The following is an 18,434-nucleotide window of genomic DNA, read 5'->3' on the forward strand; positions in this document are numbered from 1 at the left end:
CCGTGGAGGATCAGGAATCAGAAAGGTGGAATAACTCTATTTTTTCACTTTTACCCGATGTATTGCAGCATCCAGCTGCCATGCACGTGGGCATTGTCAGTTTCACTATAGCTCTGGTGAATTTCAATGGTGAAGTCCTCTGGAAATCTTCAATAATTGTTGTTGATTGCAGATGTGTCTAGTAGTTCCCATTGATTTAGCTTGGAAAGCGGGGAGAATGGCGCTAGGCTTACCGCACCGTGACATCACTGCTGGAAGAGGGAGGGGCTACTATATTTGGGCAAAAATGGCCGCTCCCAGACTCAGTGATAACAACGAAATTCTTATTTTATTTCTTTACTGATTAACTCTAAATTCATTGATCATTCCATGCTCTGAAGATGACTCCAGATTTTAGAACCAAACATGGCGGCTGTTTATCTATTGGAAGACATACGGTCAGGCTGCATCTCTTTAAGAATCTCTCAGTGGACGTTGAGCAGAAAGTGGACAGAAACACATCATTTCAGCTTTCTGTCTCCACTGCAATCTAAGGCGATCCCAAAGTGTCGCGGCTCAGTGACAGCAGTTTCTTTAGGGAGTCCAGTTATTTCCTCGGTTCAGATAAGAAGTGAAAAGCAGCACAGATTCAGTGGAGGGGAAACGACAGGCGAGGACTGATAACATTTAGCGGCAAGCAGTAACTCATACGACTGCCAGGAGGCAAGAGGGACAACGGTATATCTGGTTCTCTGGTTCAGGTAGAAGAAATAACTCAAGTCTAAATGATTTGGACCATTTAATTAATAAGAAAGTAAGATCAGATCAGTTCAGACCAATCCTCCCCACATAGACACTATAGTGGCCTTTAAATATTGATCCTGTAATGATATAGATGGATGGATGCAACATTTGGACTAACTCAACAGCAGACATAAGGAGGAAACACTCAAGATTTCCAGTTAATTTTCCACAATTATGTTAACCTGGAAAATCATTTTAATTAAACCGTTTTTTCATTTTCAGCCATTTAGAAACAAAAGGCAGAAGATGCTAACCTGCATTTTATCCTTAATTTGAGTTGTTAAATGCGATAGTTTGCCAATGGAGTGAGTATTTTTACTTTTAAAATAAGATAATTAGATAAAATGCACTTGGTATAAGACAATGCAATTATGTTTTCTTATTTTAAGTGAAAATTGTCTTGCTCCATTGGCAAAATGTATCTTTTATCTCCTCAATCCAAGAACAAATGCATTTATTTTAAGAAAAAAATTACTTATCTGGATTTAGCACCATTCAGACTGTGAAGCAAGGGGGTGGCAGCATTATGCTGTGGAGCTGTTTTTCATTCCTTTTCCACAAAAATAAATGGCATCATGAGGGAAGAACATTTGGTGTTAACGCTGAAGCAGGAAATCTACTCTTCAGCCAGAAAGCTCAGGTTTCCGTACTGACAGTGACCTCAATCATAGAACCACATCAGTTAGAAGTTAGGAGAAACAGATGCAGTGAGCTGGAGCTGCCAACACAAAGCTCTGATCTCAGTTTCAGAGTAATTTGGGGGTGAGGCTGTTGGGGTACATATGAAGAGGTGGCCTATAAACCTGACCCGGTTTACAGCAGACTATGAGGAGACGCTTTGAGAAAGAAACACCGAAACATGGCAGCCACAAACCCTTTAAAAGGAAACTAGAAGTTGGACGTTCCTAAATCTGGAGAAACTCTCTCATTCTTTACGGTTAAGCCTCATTTTTACCAGTAGAAATCTGTGTTTAACTCTAAGCTCTGCATCTGTGGCTTGGCTTATTTTCACTTAACCTCAAGAAACTCTATTAATTCAGATCAGAGACTATTGTGCTGCTTTGTGTCATTTTGTCTGAGTGCTTTTAAGGATCTAGACATAAAAAACAAACTACTTGGTGAAAGAAGCGTTTTCGCTGTGGCTGCTTTCAAATAATGTGACGATCTGCCCTTACATGCCGGACACGCCTCTTCTCTTTCTGATTTTAAGAGGATTTTTAAAAACATCCTGTCTAAAGGTTTAACTCTTTTTCTTAACTTGTTTAATTTTATTTTCTTGCATTTGGACAGAGCTTTGTGGACCTTGGTTCATTATAAAGTGCTGAGTAAACAAAGTTGGTATGTTATGGTTGAAAAGCGCGAGTTGGTGACATCTCAGCAGGGCAGCGGCACAGAGGACAGAAACAGAGCCGGGTGGACATCAGGACAAAGACCGACTGTTAGGAGGAGAAAAATAAAAACAGAGGGCCCCTTAGACCAGTCATAAAACAAGGAAGGAAGGCAGTTATAGGTCAAGCAACCATTAGAGTCAAAATACCTCAAACACAGAAACAGAGTAGTTTTAATGAACAAATATTTTAAAACAGATCTCTGCCTGGGAAAGATGTCAAATTAGCAGCTAGCTCTGAGGTATGGATGATAATGGAAATCCATCCATTTTCCATCACACTTATCCCTGCTGGGGTGGCGAGGGGTGCTGGTGTCTATCTCCAGCTGTCTACGGGCGAGAGGCGGGGTCCACCCTGGACAAGGTCACCAAATAACCATTCACACACACTCACACCTAAGGAGAATTTAGAGAAGCCAATTAACCAAACAATCATGTTTTTGGACTGTGGGAGGAAGCCGGAGAACCTGGAGAGAACCCACACATGCTCAGGGAGAACATGCTAACTCCATGCAGAAAGATCCTGGGCTGGGAATTGAACCCAGAACCTTCTTGTAATATATATATATATATATATATATATATATATATATATATATATATATATATATATATATATATATATATATATATATATATATATATATATATGTATCTATGCATATGTAAAATCCAAATAAAGTGAAAATCCAACTAAATTGATAAATCCAAGTAAAGTAAATATAATTGTTAACTAGGCTTATTAACTTTTTAACTTTACCTTTTAGCTTTTTAATGAACTTTTTACATTTTTTTCTTGTTAACTGTTTTTTTTTTCATACTTAATTCACAGTAGGTAATATATACCCTATAAAGGGTTGAACTTCAACCTAATAAATAAATATCATAATTCATAACTTTTTCTCTCTGGATTAGCTTCAAAAAATCTTTTTAATCCACAAGTTATACTAACGTAAATTTCCAATATATTGCACCTATTTACTGAAGTTCTCCCTTCATTTCATAAAAGGTTTATTAGTGTGACAAAGAAAACAATTTTGCAGAGCCAGAGTCAAAACTGAGAAAATGTGCTTTAAAAATGTTATAATTGATCAAACTATACATCAAAATTGTTAAATGTTTCTGATTATTAAACTAATATTTGAAAGTAGTTAATTAAAAAAAAAAAAAAAACACCAAAAAAAATGTATGCTTACAGTTTTCTTAAAAGTGAAGTCTAATCAGCAAGGAATAATCAATGGATCATCTATACCTAAAACTTTGCACGCAAAGCATTCTGGGATATATCTGCCTCTTCTGAGGCCTTTCTTTTCTTCTCATACACTTCTTGGACACTTTTTCTTCTTACGGCCATTTTTAAAGAACCGCGGTGAGAAAGGTGAGCTTCAATGACCGTCTGAAACCGTAGCTCACCACAGATATACGCCTGAAAGAGCGCAGAAAAAGATCGCTAACGGGACGAGCACGTAGGACGGCCTTACGTAAACACATCACCACAATGATCGACGGTTAGGAGGACCACTAATTTCGGTAAAAGATTGTCTTCTACACCTTTAATGAAATGTTTTTCACCATGGTGAAGCACGCTGATGGCAGCATGATGCAGAGGGGATGACTGCTCTCAGCAGGAACAGGTTGCTAGCTAGAATGAATGAGAAGATGAAGCCTAACTTAAATAAAAGAATGACCCTAATATGGAGGCAGGTAATAGACTGGGAGTCGGATCCTAAATAAAGAATCCTTGCTGGACCTCTCACTCAGCTTTGTGAAGAAATGAATGCAAATAACTGCAGTGATGGATCGGCAAATTAAAGCAAGTCTCCTTCTGTGCAAATTTATTCTCAAAGATCTCAGGAGCGCGGCGAGATCCACTGCCTGGAAGGACGCGAATCAATCCCCTTAAATAAATATGACTTTACATCAATACAGAGCAGAGTTAGTACAGAGCTGGAAAGAGAGGGAGGATAACCGGATCACAACTCATGTCGGCAAATTTGCGTACAGATTATTCTATGTAAATGTAACTTTGTGGCCGTGTCGTCGGTGCCGGACTGAGTGATTAACGCCCACATTTATTATGGAACACCTCCCATTAACCCAGTAATAACACGCCGAGTGACACCGTGTTTTAACTTCTAATCCTCGGCTCACCAGCACAAGCTTTTGCTGCTTTAATTATCTTTAATACCTGAGCAGAGTTTGTTAGAATCATCACATCTGTCAGCGCTTCCCTTCAAAGCAGCAGTAAGGGATGTTTTTTGCGGCCGTCATGGCGGCCCGTTTGCTGCGGCGCTGAATTGGGGCCCACGTGGGAAAAGCCGTCAGAGCGCCCTGACATCTCTCTGCAACTCATTTCTCAATCCTTGTGATGTTGTGACTGAAGCCCTCTGCAGACGCGGCTCCATCCAGATTCCCGTTGACATACGTTTAACATGAAAAGATAAAACTCGGATCCAAAGAGAGAGAGAGAACATAGCTGACAGGTGTTCTGTTGCCGAGTTTAACGGATCAAAGGATGTCGGAGTTGATTTGAGCTGAAAGTGAATGAACCCCCCCCCCCCTCCTCGTTTCATCGTGCTGGATAAAATCCTTCAGAGAGACCTAAACACTGTGCTCCAGGTGGAGGCTTTCATTTCTTTACTAATGCACGTATTAGTGCCCTTATGATGCGAATTTAATAAAGATTATTCATGTGTGAGGATAACAACTGTTACAACTCTTTTAAAAGGAGTTTTTAGTAAAAATTTCTCAAGTTTAAGCTTTAGATTATAAATATTCTCCATAATCCATTTTGTACGGATCTATAGAGCTGCCATCTTTATTTCATTTGGAAAAACTGATGCTGTGACGTCTACCAATACGTCACTTACCTTATTGAATCAGAATAAAGAAATGTTTAATTGAATAATTCGAAATAAGACCAATGTTAGAGATATTTTATTTATACTCTTTCATGGGTGGTGTTCTAATGAACTATTATGATGTATAATGTGTGATTCATCGTTTATTAACTCTTGCTAAAGATCGTTCCAGATAAAGGTCATGCAACGGACGGGTTGTGAAGGAGGCCTGAACATCCTCTATCACATGTTTCTCCTAAACATGTGTTCTTGGAACAATTCAACTGTAAAACACCAAATTGTTTTAATGTATGTGCTGAGGTTTAAAGTAAGATCCTTTTGAGGAGAAAGCTGAAGCTGAAAGCTGAAGACTGCAGAGTGGGGTGGAGATTGAAAACTCTGCAGTCTCTTCCTACTCTCCTCGCGAGTAAAACTAAATAATTGTCTCTGTGCCTTCTTTCTTTACCTGTATGTATGTATGATGTTTTAGGTGCTTAGACCTGTCAACAAATTACTTAAAGGGACAGAAAACCTCCACAAACCTGAACATCAGGGATCATAATTATCCGGGGACACGTTCAATCTAGATAACGGATCATTACTAACAGCAGCTCAGAATGGAAATTCAAACTACTTCATATAATCTGAAGGAATAAAAGCATTAAACAGTTGGATTAATAATCACCTGGTAATTCGGGCTAATCACAGCTTTGGTCTGAAGGGCGGCTTAGTGGAGGAGCAGAGCCTGGGAAAACACAAAACAGGAAAACTTTAGTCAAACAAACAGATGTTCTGGATCAAAAATTAGAGCAAAATACATTAAAACAGAGGAATCAGTGATTTCTGCCAATCCTGCACATTTTCAGCTTCTCGCTGAAGAGTAAAAACATTTTCTGAATGTGGGAGAAGAAAGGAGCTGAAATAAAAGCCGGAGTTTTGTATGGTTGAAATATTTGAACATTTCTTTTTCTTTTTAATCCAATGCAGAATTGAAACGATTTGGAGATTTTCTTAACTTTGCGTTCTGCTGTCCCTGCTGACCTTTATTCACACAAATATACACTGATAGACAGAAAGAGCTCCCATTAACAAGGCAGGCTCTGTTTCAGAGGCTGTTTGAAAAGAGCTGGAGTAAAGATGGGTGTGTGTGAGAGAGAGGATTGTTCTCTGGAGCCAGAAGACAGAGATATGGCCTTCATTCCTGCTCAGATTAAAGGATTTAGAGCAAGAAGGCTTATTACAGATCCGAAGAAAGAGAAAGAGGCAGAGCCTGCCCTCCTTTTCCCTCTGTTCAAGGCTGATTAAAACAAAGATAAGTCTCCCTCCCAGGCTGAGAGCTGCTGGAAGCCCCCCCCCCACACACACTCTGACTCATTAAAATCCAGCTGTAACAGTGATTCCTCTGAGCTGTGGAGGATTTCAACCTGTCGGACATCCAGCACGTTCCCATCCTCTCACCATGTCAGAGGCTTTTTCTGAAAAACCTCCTCGCCATTAGCGGAGCGTGCCTCTAAAAAAGCCCCCGACCAACATCTGAAACATGGAAGAACAGCTTTAAGAAGCATCGATACTCTTAGATCAGGGTTTAAGGCCGGGGGTTTGGAAAGACCGCCCAGATTTTAATGTCTGTTTGACCCGTCGGGTCTGGATGTGAGTTGGAGATCATTGTTCTGATCCAGACTAAATTAGCCAAGTCTTTCATTAAAAAAATGATTTTTTTCTGGATTTTTGGGCTCTAAGCTTCTGCTTAAAGACAAAATCATGAACTAATTGCAGCTTTTTAAAACCTGATTGATTAAAAACATAAAAACAAATGTTTGACTCTGTTGTTCCTTCCCACTGTCACCGCAGGAGGCTTTAAATCTGACTGGATCTATTTATCCGACAGTGCTGGAAATGAACTAGAGCTCAAAAAGCAAACATTAAAGCTTTCAAAGCTCCTTTACTAACTACTGATCAGGTTTGCTTTTATCCATCACCAGCAGCCAACATTGAACTGGTTCCTCTGGAGCTTCCCTCTCCTTCCTGCATGTCCTGCAGGAGGAGAGCGGCTCTTCTTCGCTCTTTAAAACATTTCCTCCCATAATCTTCCTTCTGCATCGCCTCCGCTTGAAATTAATTCAAGCATCTATTAAATCAAGCCGGATACAAACACGTAATCTGTTTTCCAGGCATCACTTCTCCCACTTAAGGTGGCTTTTAATTATGAAGTGAAAACAAGGAGGAAGTGGCGTAGACACCACCAACAAAGTGTTGAATTATAGAGCAGGAAATGTAGCTCCGCATGAAGCAGATGCTGCTGATGTTCAGTCTGGAAGGATAAACCAAACGACTGGAGGTCCTTCACTTATATTCAGCTCAAAGTAAACCAGAACAGAACCGGTTCGCTTTAAGTACTTCCTTAAATTAAAGTGCTCTATGTCGCTCAGTTCTAGTTGTGTTTCGGATTGAATCTGACTCTAGTTTTTTAGTTCCTGCCTCTTAGGAATTATAACTCTAAGTAAAACGGGAAGAAGACCTGAAAAACTAAGGTTCTTACAGAGACTTATCTGATTAGTTTCTTCTTATTCACATTTATGCACTTATCAGACTCCCTTCTCCTCCTTAAACACTTAACCTGGATTTAAAGGGACAGGCAATTTCCAGAAACTTCATTCCTGTTTCTTCAGTTCATCCAATAAAAAAGCGTAACGAATCCTCTGGTGTCAGGCTATCACGCTATCAATGACGCTAAACTAACAACACGTCGCATGTTTCACCTCCTAAACCTTCTGCCAACACTGGCAGCATGTGTGATTGCGTCATTCTAAGAAAGTAGAGGAGTGCTGCGTGAATATCAATGCGTATTTATGAGCTGGAGAGAGATACAAGGGAAAGAAATGAGGTGTCGGTGAAAGAGGGAGATCTTTCCGTCTGCGTCGGTGCATTAAAGTGCTGAGCGGTTCAATCTGGGACACGATGAGAAGTAATCCCCAATGACAGCGGGCCTGGAAACATACCCTGTATACCTTCAGACCTCCGAGATAAACAGACTTTTATTTTACTTTTAACACTTTCTTAACACAATTCAAACATATAAACAATTATTGACGTAAAACAAGTGTCAACTAAAAATCATGAAGTGAGGATCTTGTTAAATTGTAGTTGTCCTTCATCTGACACAGTACATAAAATGTTGTTAAAACCCCACAGCTGAATAAAATCCTCCATGTTCTGTGTGGCGCTGACACTGCATGAAAAGTGGGATTTTCGTCAATATACGGCACTGTAGATTGTCGTGGAACTTCAGGTTAGCGGCAGTTTACGACAATTTGCAGGCTTCGCCGAAAACTCCCGTAAATTGTCAGAAATTGACGTGGAATTTCTTAGGCAGTGTTCCCCCCATGCCTCCCCCCCATGGAATTCTAGGGGAGGCTTTAACATGTAAATGAACATGCTGTGAGCTATACAAATGCAAACCAGGGTTGCAGGGGGGGTTTTACCCCCCCTGCAACCCTGGGTAAGAAAATCTCTGATACAAAGAGATCAGGTATAGCCTCTTACATTTTAGCTTGAATTGATTTATTTAATTAAAGTATAGAGACCAAAACAGATCTTTAGCTGACAAAGCAATACATTTAGAGCAGTAATTTTTTTTTTTTTAATTTGCATTTAAGATAAAAAATAAAATGTTGTCTGTCAATATGCTCAATTCACAATTACTTAAGTGGAACATAAGGATTAAGGACATAGGTCAGCATGCTAAATTGGTATTAAGTGGCCCAAAGTGTGGCAATAAATATCCCCCAAATAGATGGTAGAAATAGATCAGGCTCAGTATAGCCTAATTATAGACTCTTACATTTTAGCTTGAATTGATTTATTTAATTAAAGTACGCTAGATTACTGTGTATGCAAATGTTATGTAAAAAAAATACACAAAATAATTTACTTCAAAAATTAGTTTTAATCAGAATCAGTTGGCTGTAATGGTTAATTTTTTTTTTTAGATTTCCCCTTTTTTTTTTTTGTTATTGAATATATAAGAAAACAATAATCTCAAATAACAAGTCAATAACAAATATTTCAATACAAGAAGAAATATCACAACTCCTGCTTTTGAAAAATAAAATTAAATGCACAGGCTGGAACAAAGTATAAAATAAAATGAAATAAATAAAAATAAATAAAATAATAATAGTAGTTAAAGTAAATTAATCAGTGGGGACTACCAACTGAAATTCTTCAATTAACTCAAACAATTTAATTGCATTTAAATTCTGCATCTTTCTCAGACATCTTTTGAAAAGGGAAAGTTCATTTTTGAGAGCAGAGATTGAGAGGGAGCATTTTGCATAGCGACATTTATGGATATAATACTTTGTTACAATTATTAGAATATTGATTAAAAATTCCAAATTTTTTTTCTTTAATGGATAAACCGAATTGAATGTTTTGCCAGGAAATAAAATCTAAATTTATTGTTTTAGAAGACAGAAAGGTTCGAAGTTGATCCCATAAGTTTAATACTTCTTTACATTCATAAAAAAGATGTTTAGTTGTTTCCAATTGAGTTGTACAAAAGCCACAATTCTCAACATTAAACTTAAATCTCTCTCTTAAAAACTCATTTGAAGGATATATGTTATTTATTATTTTAAATTGTAATTCTTTATATTTACGAGGAATTGGGAATTTCAAATAATTTGTCCTAATTTTGACTATCATAGATTTCTTAAAAGTTTGTAAGAGAGCTGTGCTTTTTGTTCTTCCTGGGTACATATTATTTATAGAATATTGATTCAAAAACTTGTTGTTGCATTTATTATCTCTAATGTCCACCTGCTCAAATTCAATCTTATGGAGACAAACAATTGCAATTGCAAACAATTTATAGGTGCATTACCGCCACCTTCCAGAATGGAGCGACGCGAGCTCTTCTCGCGAGTCCTTCCGTATAACAATGACGTCGTATGTGATTGGAGGAGCCTGATGAGCCTTCGGCCCCATCGTCCAATCACGTGTGAGCTTTTGTGCACTACGACTTCTCGCGAGACCAGCATATTAGCAGACATGTTTGTGTTGTGAACTTCATCTCCATTTACCGTGTTTGTATTTTGTTGTTACGTGAACAATGGCTGCACGACGTCTCGCGTTCAACTCGCCTCCAACTGCTCTTAGTCCACAACTTTCGGCCAGCCCGCAGACTGACGAGAAGAAACTGCTGATTGCTATCAGCGGACTGTCTCGTCAGCTTGCCCGACATACTGCCGACATGAATGAGCGCCTCACTCAGCTGGAGAATTCGATGCTACGAACTCGAGGAAGAGAAGACGGGTGCACAACGCCACGCTAGCGGTAAATATATGTTCGATTACTGGTAGCTATGCTAAAAGCAGCCTAGCTTAGCTAGGCAAGCTAAAGACAACCTAGCCTAGCTAGGTAAGCTAAAAGCAGCCTAGCCTAAAGCTTTATTAAAGTGTATTTTTTGTGATTCACAGGAAGCAATATGCCGTCTTAACAACTCGGAGACTAATTGCAGGCGCTATGAACCGGAGCAGGGGTAAGGTTTAAAGAATATGCTTTCATTCAGCGGTAAAAGGACATGGATACGGATGGATACCGACCATAGCTGTACTTTTTTTTTTTTTTTCACAGACTACAGTCGCCTCACAATGAGGCGGTGACCTCCTATTTGCTCGGATTTGCACGATGTTGATAAAGACGACATTGTGTGGAAGTGACTCGTTTTAATGTTTTCTCCTTCCTTGTTACTGTGACTTGCGTTTGATTTTTTTTTTTTTTTTTTATTCATACCACTCTCATTTAATTGTTTTCCAGCTGCCTGTAAGACGTATTATGAGACGGTATGCAGGAGCTTCAGATACACGCTGCTAGCCAGCACGCTGCGTGCGGAGGCTGCCAGGCTATCTGCTCGGAGTCAGGCCAGAAGAAAGAGGGTAAGACTTTATTTGGTGACTATTTTTCAGGTGCATTGATAGATGTGTTGTGTCCGTACGCAGTGCGCTGATTCATTGTTTTTTTTTCAGCTGCTGAAGGCGAGGCAGAGTGTGCTGGCAGATGAGGAAGTGGAACTCTGGAAGTCCGCCACCGTCGACCTCATGTCCGACGAAGAAGATGGCGTCGTCGGCGGTGTCTCTGGATGGATTGTACGGTCGCCGCCATTTCGTAGGCCGGATCTCACTGAACTCTGTGTTAAGCTGCAGTCCCGGTTAGAAGCGATGCCGAAGTACAGGGCCACGCACAGTAGGCGTCTGCACATCGGACCTGCCTCGGAGGGAATGCTGCCAGTTACCTCCAACCCCGAGGAAGCAAACGGACCGTTCACGGAGTTGTAATTTTTAGATACGCATGTGTTTGGATACGCGTTGTATATAGTTGTGTGTGTTTTAATAAAGCTCTTTCTTTGCATAAACAGCTTCCTGGCAAATCTTCATTTCCTGTATAAATTCATTCATGTCCTTGATGGTAGCATAATAATTGTGTAGTAGTGTAGGATAACATAAATACACAGCATATGAATGAACAAATATATGAATGAATAAATATATGAATATATATATATATATATATATGAATGAATAAATATATATATGTAAATATATATATATATGCCAACCAATCACGAGCGACTTTACTTGTTTAAAAAGAAGTGGTTCCGTCCAATACTCAGTAAGAAAATTAAAGCCTGGCGTGGCCACGTGTGGTTTTGCTGCCAATCACGAGCGATTTCACTTGTTTGAGAATAGGGGTTTCAGCCAATACTGAGAAGTTTATTCAAGCCAGACCTGGCCAGCCGCGCGGGTTTGCTGCATTCATATGCTAATAAGGGCCATTAGTACAGCTGATCGCTCTCCACATACGTCAGAGTCCGTTTCCGACAATTTGTGGCACGACAAACGCGGACAAGCACGGGTTGCAAATTGTCGGAAACTGACGAAAATCAGGCAGATCTGCGGGAGTTTACGGGGGTTTACGGGGACGAAAATCTCACTTTTCATGCAGTGTAAGGAAGTGAAACTCCAGCCTTAAAGGCTGGTTATTGTCCTGCAGCAGTACGTTGCAGTGAGTTTGTCGCAGATATTTTTGATTTATGCCAAATATTGAAGCGTGGGCTGCGCCGTTATCTACGCCACAACGCAAGCGGGCCAATCAGGAACTAGCTGTGGGTCTAGATACGGCCGAGGCAACGGAGAGACATGTGGGCGAAAAATAGCGGGGATCGATGGGGAAAAAGGGTCCCAGCGTTCTCGCGCACCTAGCTGGTCCATCTTCACCAGTCGTTTTCCACAATGGCGGTCATACAAACAAAACCAGCCGCTAAGGTGGAGCAGAGTGTCTGCGTTGACTGCGACACACATGCAGACGACCTGGTTTCTGAGCATAAATCAGCCTTATTCTGGCTTTAACGTTGCACTTCCACAGAGCCACCGCATCAAGTTAAAGTCCCTGTTGCATTCTGTCTCTGCGGGAGAAGTTAATGGTCATCTTTGCTTCACTGAATAAAAAAATTAAGTTGGGCCTTTGGCTCAATTTTTCTATTCTGACAAACTTCTCCAATAAAAAGAGCATTTGTAAAAATATCCCAAAAAGGCTAAGAACACTAATTAATAGGCTAAAAAATGTCTTTAGTCTTGTGCGTTCCATAAAAACACATTTTCAGCCAGACCACAGAGTTTGTGGCGATAGCACGATCCTCTATTTGAGATCATCAGCTCAAAGGATGTTTCTCCATTCACAAGAACGCGACTACAGACTCGTGTCCTCGCAAAGTAGGTTATTAAGAAGAAAATAGGAAGGTCTGGACTCAGGAAGAACAGGAGCACGTAACATAAATACGGGTCAATTGGAACAGGAGCGTACTGATGACATCACCACACACTCGGCTTTTCTGGAGCTGCATTTCACCTTCTGTTATTAATAGTCTCTAGATAATAAATTCTGACTTTTTTCATTTAGTGGAGGAATAATAATGAACACAGTCAGATAAACACAAATCAAATGAACATTTTGTCTAATAAAACAAAGAATTTGCCATCAGTACTTCACACAAGGCTATGCAGAGAGAGGGCTGCTGCAGACGGGCTAACGTTAGCGCTGGCCGCTGTTAGCCTCGGAGGTCCACTTGTTGCCGCGGTCCTCTCAACTCCAGAAATGATTTTTTAAATTCCGCATTAAATAAGCATATGGGCCATATGATGACGTTTCACGAGCACACAAGAACGCAAAAGTAGACACATTGAAAACAGTCTAAAGATTCAGATGTTTTAAAGCCTAAGATTGCAATCTAAACGATCAAGTTTAGCAGGAACGTCAAAAGCCATTTTGCTACCAATGGTCCTGATGCATTGGAAGGTTTAGGACATCCCGAGCAGTTTCCTTTCATCTGAGGGGGGCAATGGGATCATATTTTAGGAACATGGACACACTGGTTCTCCCGAAATAAAGCTAGAGTGGAGCAGTTAAGCTTCCTTTTCCATCATTGGGTTTGAGTCCAGAAAATGAAACTGTTTAAATGAAGTTTACCAACGAGACTGAATATGAAGCTGGAAGGATGTGAGGTCTATGATGATGGCTACAAAAACGATGTCTGAGATATCAAACCAGATATCATTGAGTGTTTCCATAATACTGACTTACCCGCAGTATTTGATTTTTTCAAAGTGGTTGCAGCACCATGATGTGGAGAGGGTGGACATTTTTTTGTTGTTGTTAAATTTGTACAAAATGATAATAACTTTTCTTTCCCACTTAGAAAAAGGTACAAATGAACATGCATGTGTTCATATGCGCAGACCTAAGTTGTGCGGTACCTGCTGAGAGAACAAAATAAGAAGTGCAGAAGAATCACAGCGGGCCACACCTCCCGCAGTGAAGCTCTGCAGTCAGCTCACCCCACCGCTAATTAGAAAAGAGCTGCTGGAACCTCTGATAACGTGTGAGCAGACACCAATTATGGGGGGACTCGTGCAGGTGGCACTTTCCTGTAGAACGGTGTGGTGAGCGTTTCCACCCAGCCTGGATCGGCTGAACCGTCTGACCGCAGCAATCTAAGGCGCTGCACATTTAGGGAGATAAAAGAGCCAATAAAATAACAAGGTGGGAGATTGAATTAGGTCTGGGTTTGCACCCGGATAACACACAGCCCTGGATGTACGGCTGGAATGTTATTGCTAGAACCTGCCTTTGCACTGTTTGCCCCGCTCCATTATACCCAGTGTGTTTAGGTTTATGTGATAAGAGCAAAGCACACACCTGCAAGGAAGCCTGGACAGAAACTGGGAGTAAGAAGGTGACTGATGGGAAATGCTCATACATTCTCAAGCACACACCTGCAATGCAGCGATGCACAGATTGATATCCATCACAGGCGCCTGCCTGGATCGCAAACTTTAAAAGCAGCTGGTTAGCAAGCTCAAACATTATGAATCATAAAGATTTATCTGCAGCTGCAAATGAACAAGAGGTCTTGCAGCTGCTTATCCAACCCAGATAAATCTCCTTATTCTGCTGTTAGGCTGTGATTCCAACGGCTCATACTCTGCCACGATTTTTAACCAGAGAAAAACTGGTCTAAGGAAGGAGTTTAATGAGAAAAAAACATTTCTTTATAGAAATGAAATAAAAGGAAACTATGTGGTACTATCATGATGTGTCATTACCATATGGTATTACCATGTGGTATTATGATGATGTAGCATTGCCCTGTGGGATCACCATGATGTGGCATTACCATGATGTGGCATTACCATATGGCATTACCATGAAGTGGCATTACCATGATGTGGCATTACCATAATGTGGCATTACCATATGGCATTACCATGAAGTGGCATTACCATGATGTGGCATTACCATGATGTGGCATTACCAAATGGCATTACCATAATGTGGCATTATCATATGGCATTACCATGAAGTGGCATTACCATGATGTGTTATTACCATGATGTGTTATTACCATGATGTGGCATTACCATGATGTGTTATTACCAAATGGCATTACCATAATGTGGCATTACCATATGGCATTACCATGAAGTGGCATTACCATGAAGTGGCATTACCATGAAGTGGCATTACCATGATGTGGCATTACCATGAAGTGGCATTACCATGATGTGGCATTACCATGATGTGGCATTACCAAATGGCATTACCATAATGTGGCATTACCATATGGCATTACCATGAAGTGGCATTACCATGATGTGGCAATATCATGAAGTGGCATTACCATGATGTGGTATTACCATGATGTGGCATTACCATGATGTGGTATTACCATGATGTGGCATTACCATATGGCATTACCATGAAGAGGCATTACCATAATGTGGCATTACCATATGGCATTACCATAATGTGGCATTATCATGTGGTATTACCATGAGGTATTATGATGATGTAGCATTGCCCTGTGTGATCACCATGATGTGGTATTACCATGACGTGGTAGTATCATGGTGTGGTAGTACCATGATGTGCCATTACCATGATGTGGCATTACCATATGGTATTACCATGAGGTATTATGATGATGTAGCATTGCCATGTGGTAGTACCATGATGTGGTAGTAGCATGATGTGGCAGTAGCATGGTGTGGTAGTAGCATGATGTGGTAGTAGCATGGTGTGGTAGTAGCATGATGTGGTAGTACCATGATGCGGCATTACCATGATGTGGCATTACCATGAGGTATTATGATGATGTACCATTGCCATGTGGTAGTAGCATGATGTGGTAGTAGCATGGTGTGGTAGTAGCATGATGTGGTAGTAGCATGGTGTGGTAGTAGCATGATGTGGTAGTAGCATGATGTGGTAGTAGCATGGTGTGGTAGTAGCATGATGTGGTAGTAGCATGGTGTGGTAGTAGCGTGATGTGGTAGTAGCGTGATGTGGTAGTAGCATGGTGTGGTAGTAGCATGATGTGGTAGTAGCATGGTGTGGTAGTAGCATGGTGTGGTAGTAGCATGATGTGGTAGTAGCATGATGTGGTAGTAGCATGGTGTGGTAGTAGCATGGTGTGGTAGTAGCATGGTGTGGTAGTAGCATGGTGTGGTAGTAGCATGGTGTGGTAGTAGCATGGTGTGGTAGTAGCGTGATGTGGTAGTAGCGTGATGTGGTAGTAGCGTGATGTGGTAGTAGCATGGTGTGGTAGTAGCATGATGTGGTAGTAGCATGGTGTGGTAGTATCATGGTGTGGTAGTAGCATGGTGTGGTAGTAGCATGGTGTGGTAGTAGCATGATGTGGTAGTAGCATGATGTGGTAGTAGCATGGTGTGGTAGTAGCATGATGTGGTAGTAGCATGATGTGGTAGTAGCATGGTGTGGTAGTAGCATGATGTGGTAGTAGCATGGTGTGGTAGTAGCATGATGTGGTAGTAGCATGATGTGGTAGTAGCATGATATGGTAGTAGCATGATGTGGTAGTAGCATGATGTGGTAGTAGCATGGTGTGGTAGTAGCATGATGTGGTAGTAGCATGGTGTGTTAGTAGCATGGTGTGGTAGTAGCATGATGTGGTAGTAGCATGGTGTGGTAGTAGCATGATGTGGTAGTAGCATGATGTGGTAGTAGCATGGTGTGGTAGTAGCATGATGTGGTAGTAGCATGATGTGGAAGTAGCATGGTGTGGTAGTAGCATGGTGTGGTAGTAGCATGATGTGGTAGTAGCATGGTGTGGTAGTAGCATGATGTGGTAGTAGCATGGTGTGGTAGTAGCATGGTGTGGTAGTAGCATGATGTGGTAGTAGCATGGTGTGGTAGTAGCATGGTGTGGTAGTAGCATGGTGTGGTAGTAGCATGATGTGGTAGTAGCATGATGTGGTAGTAGCATGGTGTGGTAGTAGCATGGTGTGGTAGTAGCATGATGTGGTAGTAGCATGATGTGGTAGTAGCATGATGTGGTAGTAGCATGATGTGGTAGTAGCATGGTGTGGTAGTAGCATGGTGTGGTAGTAGCATGATGTGGTAGTAGCATGGTGTGGTAGTAGCATGGTGTGGTAGTAGCATGATGTGGTAGTAGCATGATGTGGTAGTAGCATGATGTGGTAGTAGCATGATGTGGTAGTAGCATGATGTGGTAGTAGCATGGTGTGGTAGTAGCATGATGTGGTAGTAGCATGATGTGGTAGTAGCATGATGTGGTAGTAGCATGTGTTAGTGGGCTTGTATAACATGGGGCCTCCTCAGAGAACTGTCATGTTGCCTTTACTTTTCAACCTCTACACATTGATCCTCAGCCATCATACAGGCAGCTGCCATCCCGTGACGTTTCCAAGCGACATGATGAAGCTGCCTCAGTAGACCGTGTCTCTGAGGGGAATGTTTGAGAATCATAGACTTTGATGCGGTTATTGATGTGCAGAGGGTGGACACTAACATTATTGATGGACATTGAGACAGCAATGGAGAATTAGAATCAGAATGTTCAGTTCAACGATCAGATGGCTTGGCAAACGTAAGTACGTCCTGTAGAGGGAGGGCCAGAGGGAGGGCCAGAGTCGCCTCCACCTTCTGAGGAGAGCCAGCTGCTTTGTTCTGTGCATGGCTCTGTTCTGGATGTTCTGGTGATCACTGATCGGGAGCACTTAGCTCAGGTAAGGCCTATACCCTGGACAGGATTATATTGGCTAAACTGACGTCTGTCTTAAACAGTGCTTCTCATTCGATGACACTAAGGCCGTGATCTAAGTGGTGCAGACCGCCTTAGCTAAATGAGGATGAGGGTGTGAAAATGGCTGTATCCCCGAGTCCCAACACCAGGGCCAATCGGCAACAGCACTGCAAACAAATAGCAGGTATGAACGGTAAAGAAAATACAGGCCTGTTCTCATCTTTTGGAATGAAAACAAAAAAACACAAATATGGTTTAGTAGCTTCTGGGAACATTCCAACAACATCATTCTAGACTATACGCAAAGCTTTGGGTTTAAACTAGATATTCCAATGCTTATGATATAGATAAAAATCTTGCATATATATATATATATATATATATATATATATATATATATATATATATATATATGCATCAATAATGGGCCAACTTTTTATTTGCAGCTCCAACATTCTTTAAGTTTTATAAAGAAACATCTGTTTGAATGCCATGGTCTCTGTTTGTACTCATCTTTAGGAATAAAACTCAGGATAGCTAGCGGGGAATACTACAACCATGCTGTTTTTACTAGTTAAAAACATTTATTTCCAAACCTTTGACCTTTTCCTTAAAAAATGAACTAAATCTAAAACTTTGACTGTAAAAACAGACTAACCCAATCAGCTTCTAAAACAAGACAAGACACAGATCAATAACGATGCAATTACTGCTTGATTTTGCCTTTTTATCACAGCAGGTCTGCTTTTATTTTATTTATTTATTCTTTTTTTTGCATGCATAAACTAAGTTTATCAAGCAT

At 40.7% G+C, this 18,434-nt stretch overlaps 1 protein-coding gene across 1 annotated transcript in view; it reads right to left on the bottom strand.

Annotated features, from left to right (window-relative positions):
* Positions 1–18,434, bottom strand: part of LOC119793872 (plexin-B2-like) — a 214,655-nt gene that overhangs the window by 61,920 nt on the left and 134,301 nt on the right. The window contains exon 4 of the mRNA XM_038301156.1: positions 5,696–5,755. The gene's annotated coding sequence lies outside the window, so the exon portion shown is untranslated. The remainder of the gene's footprint in view (positions 1–5,695; positions 5,756–18,434) is intronic.

Source organism: Cyprinodon tularosa, unplaced genomic scaffold (genome assembly GCF_016077235.1).
Source record: "Cyprinodon tularosa strain WSP-4 unplaced genomic scaffold, ASM1607723v1 ctg462, whole genome shotgun sequence".
Lineage (NCBI taxonomy): Eukaryota > Metazoa > Chordata > Actinopteri > Cyprinodontiformes > Cyprinodontidae > Cyprinodon > Cyprinodon tularosa.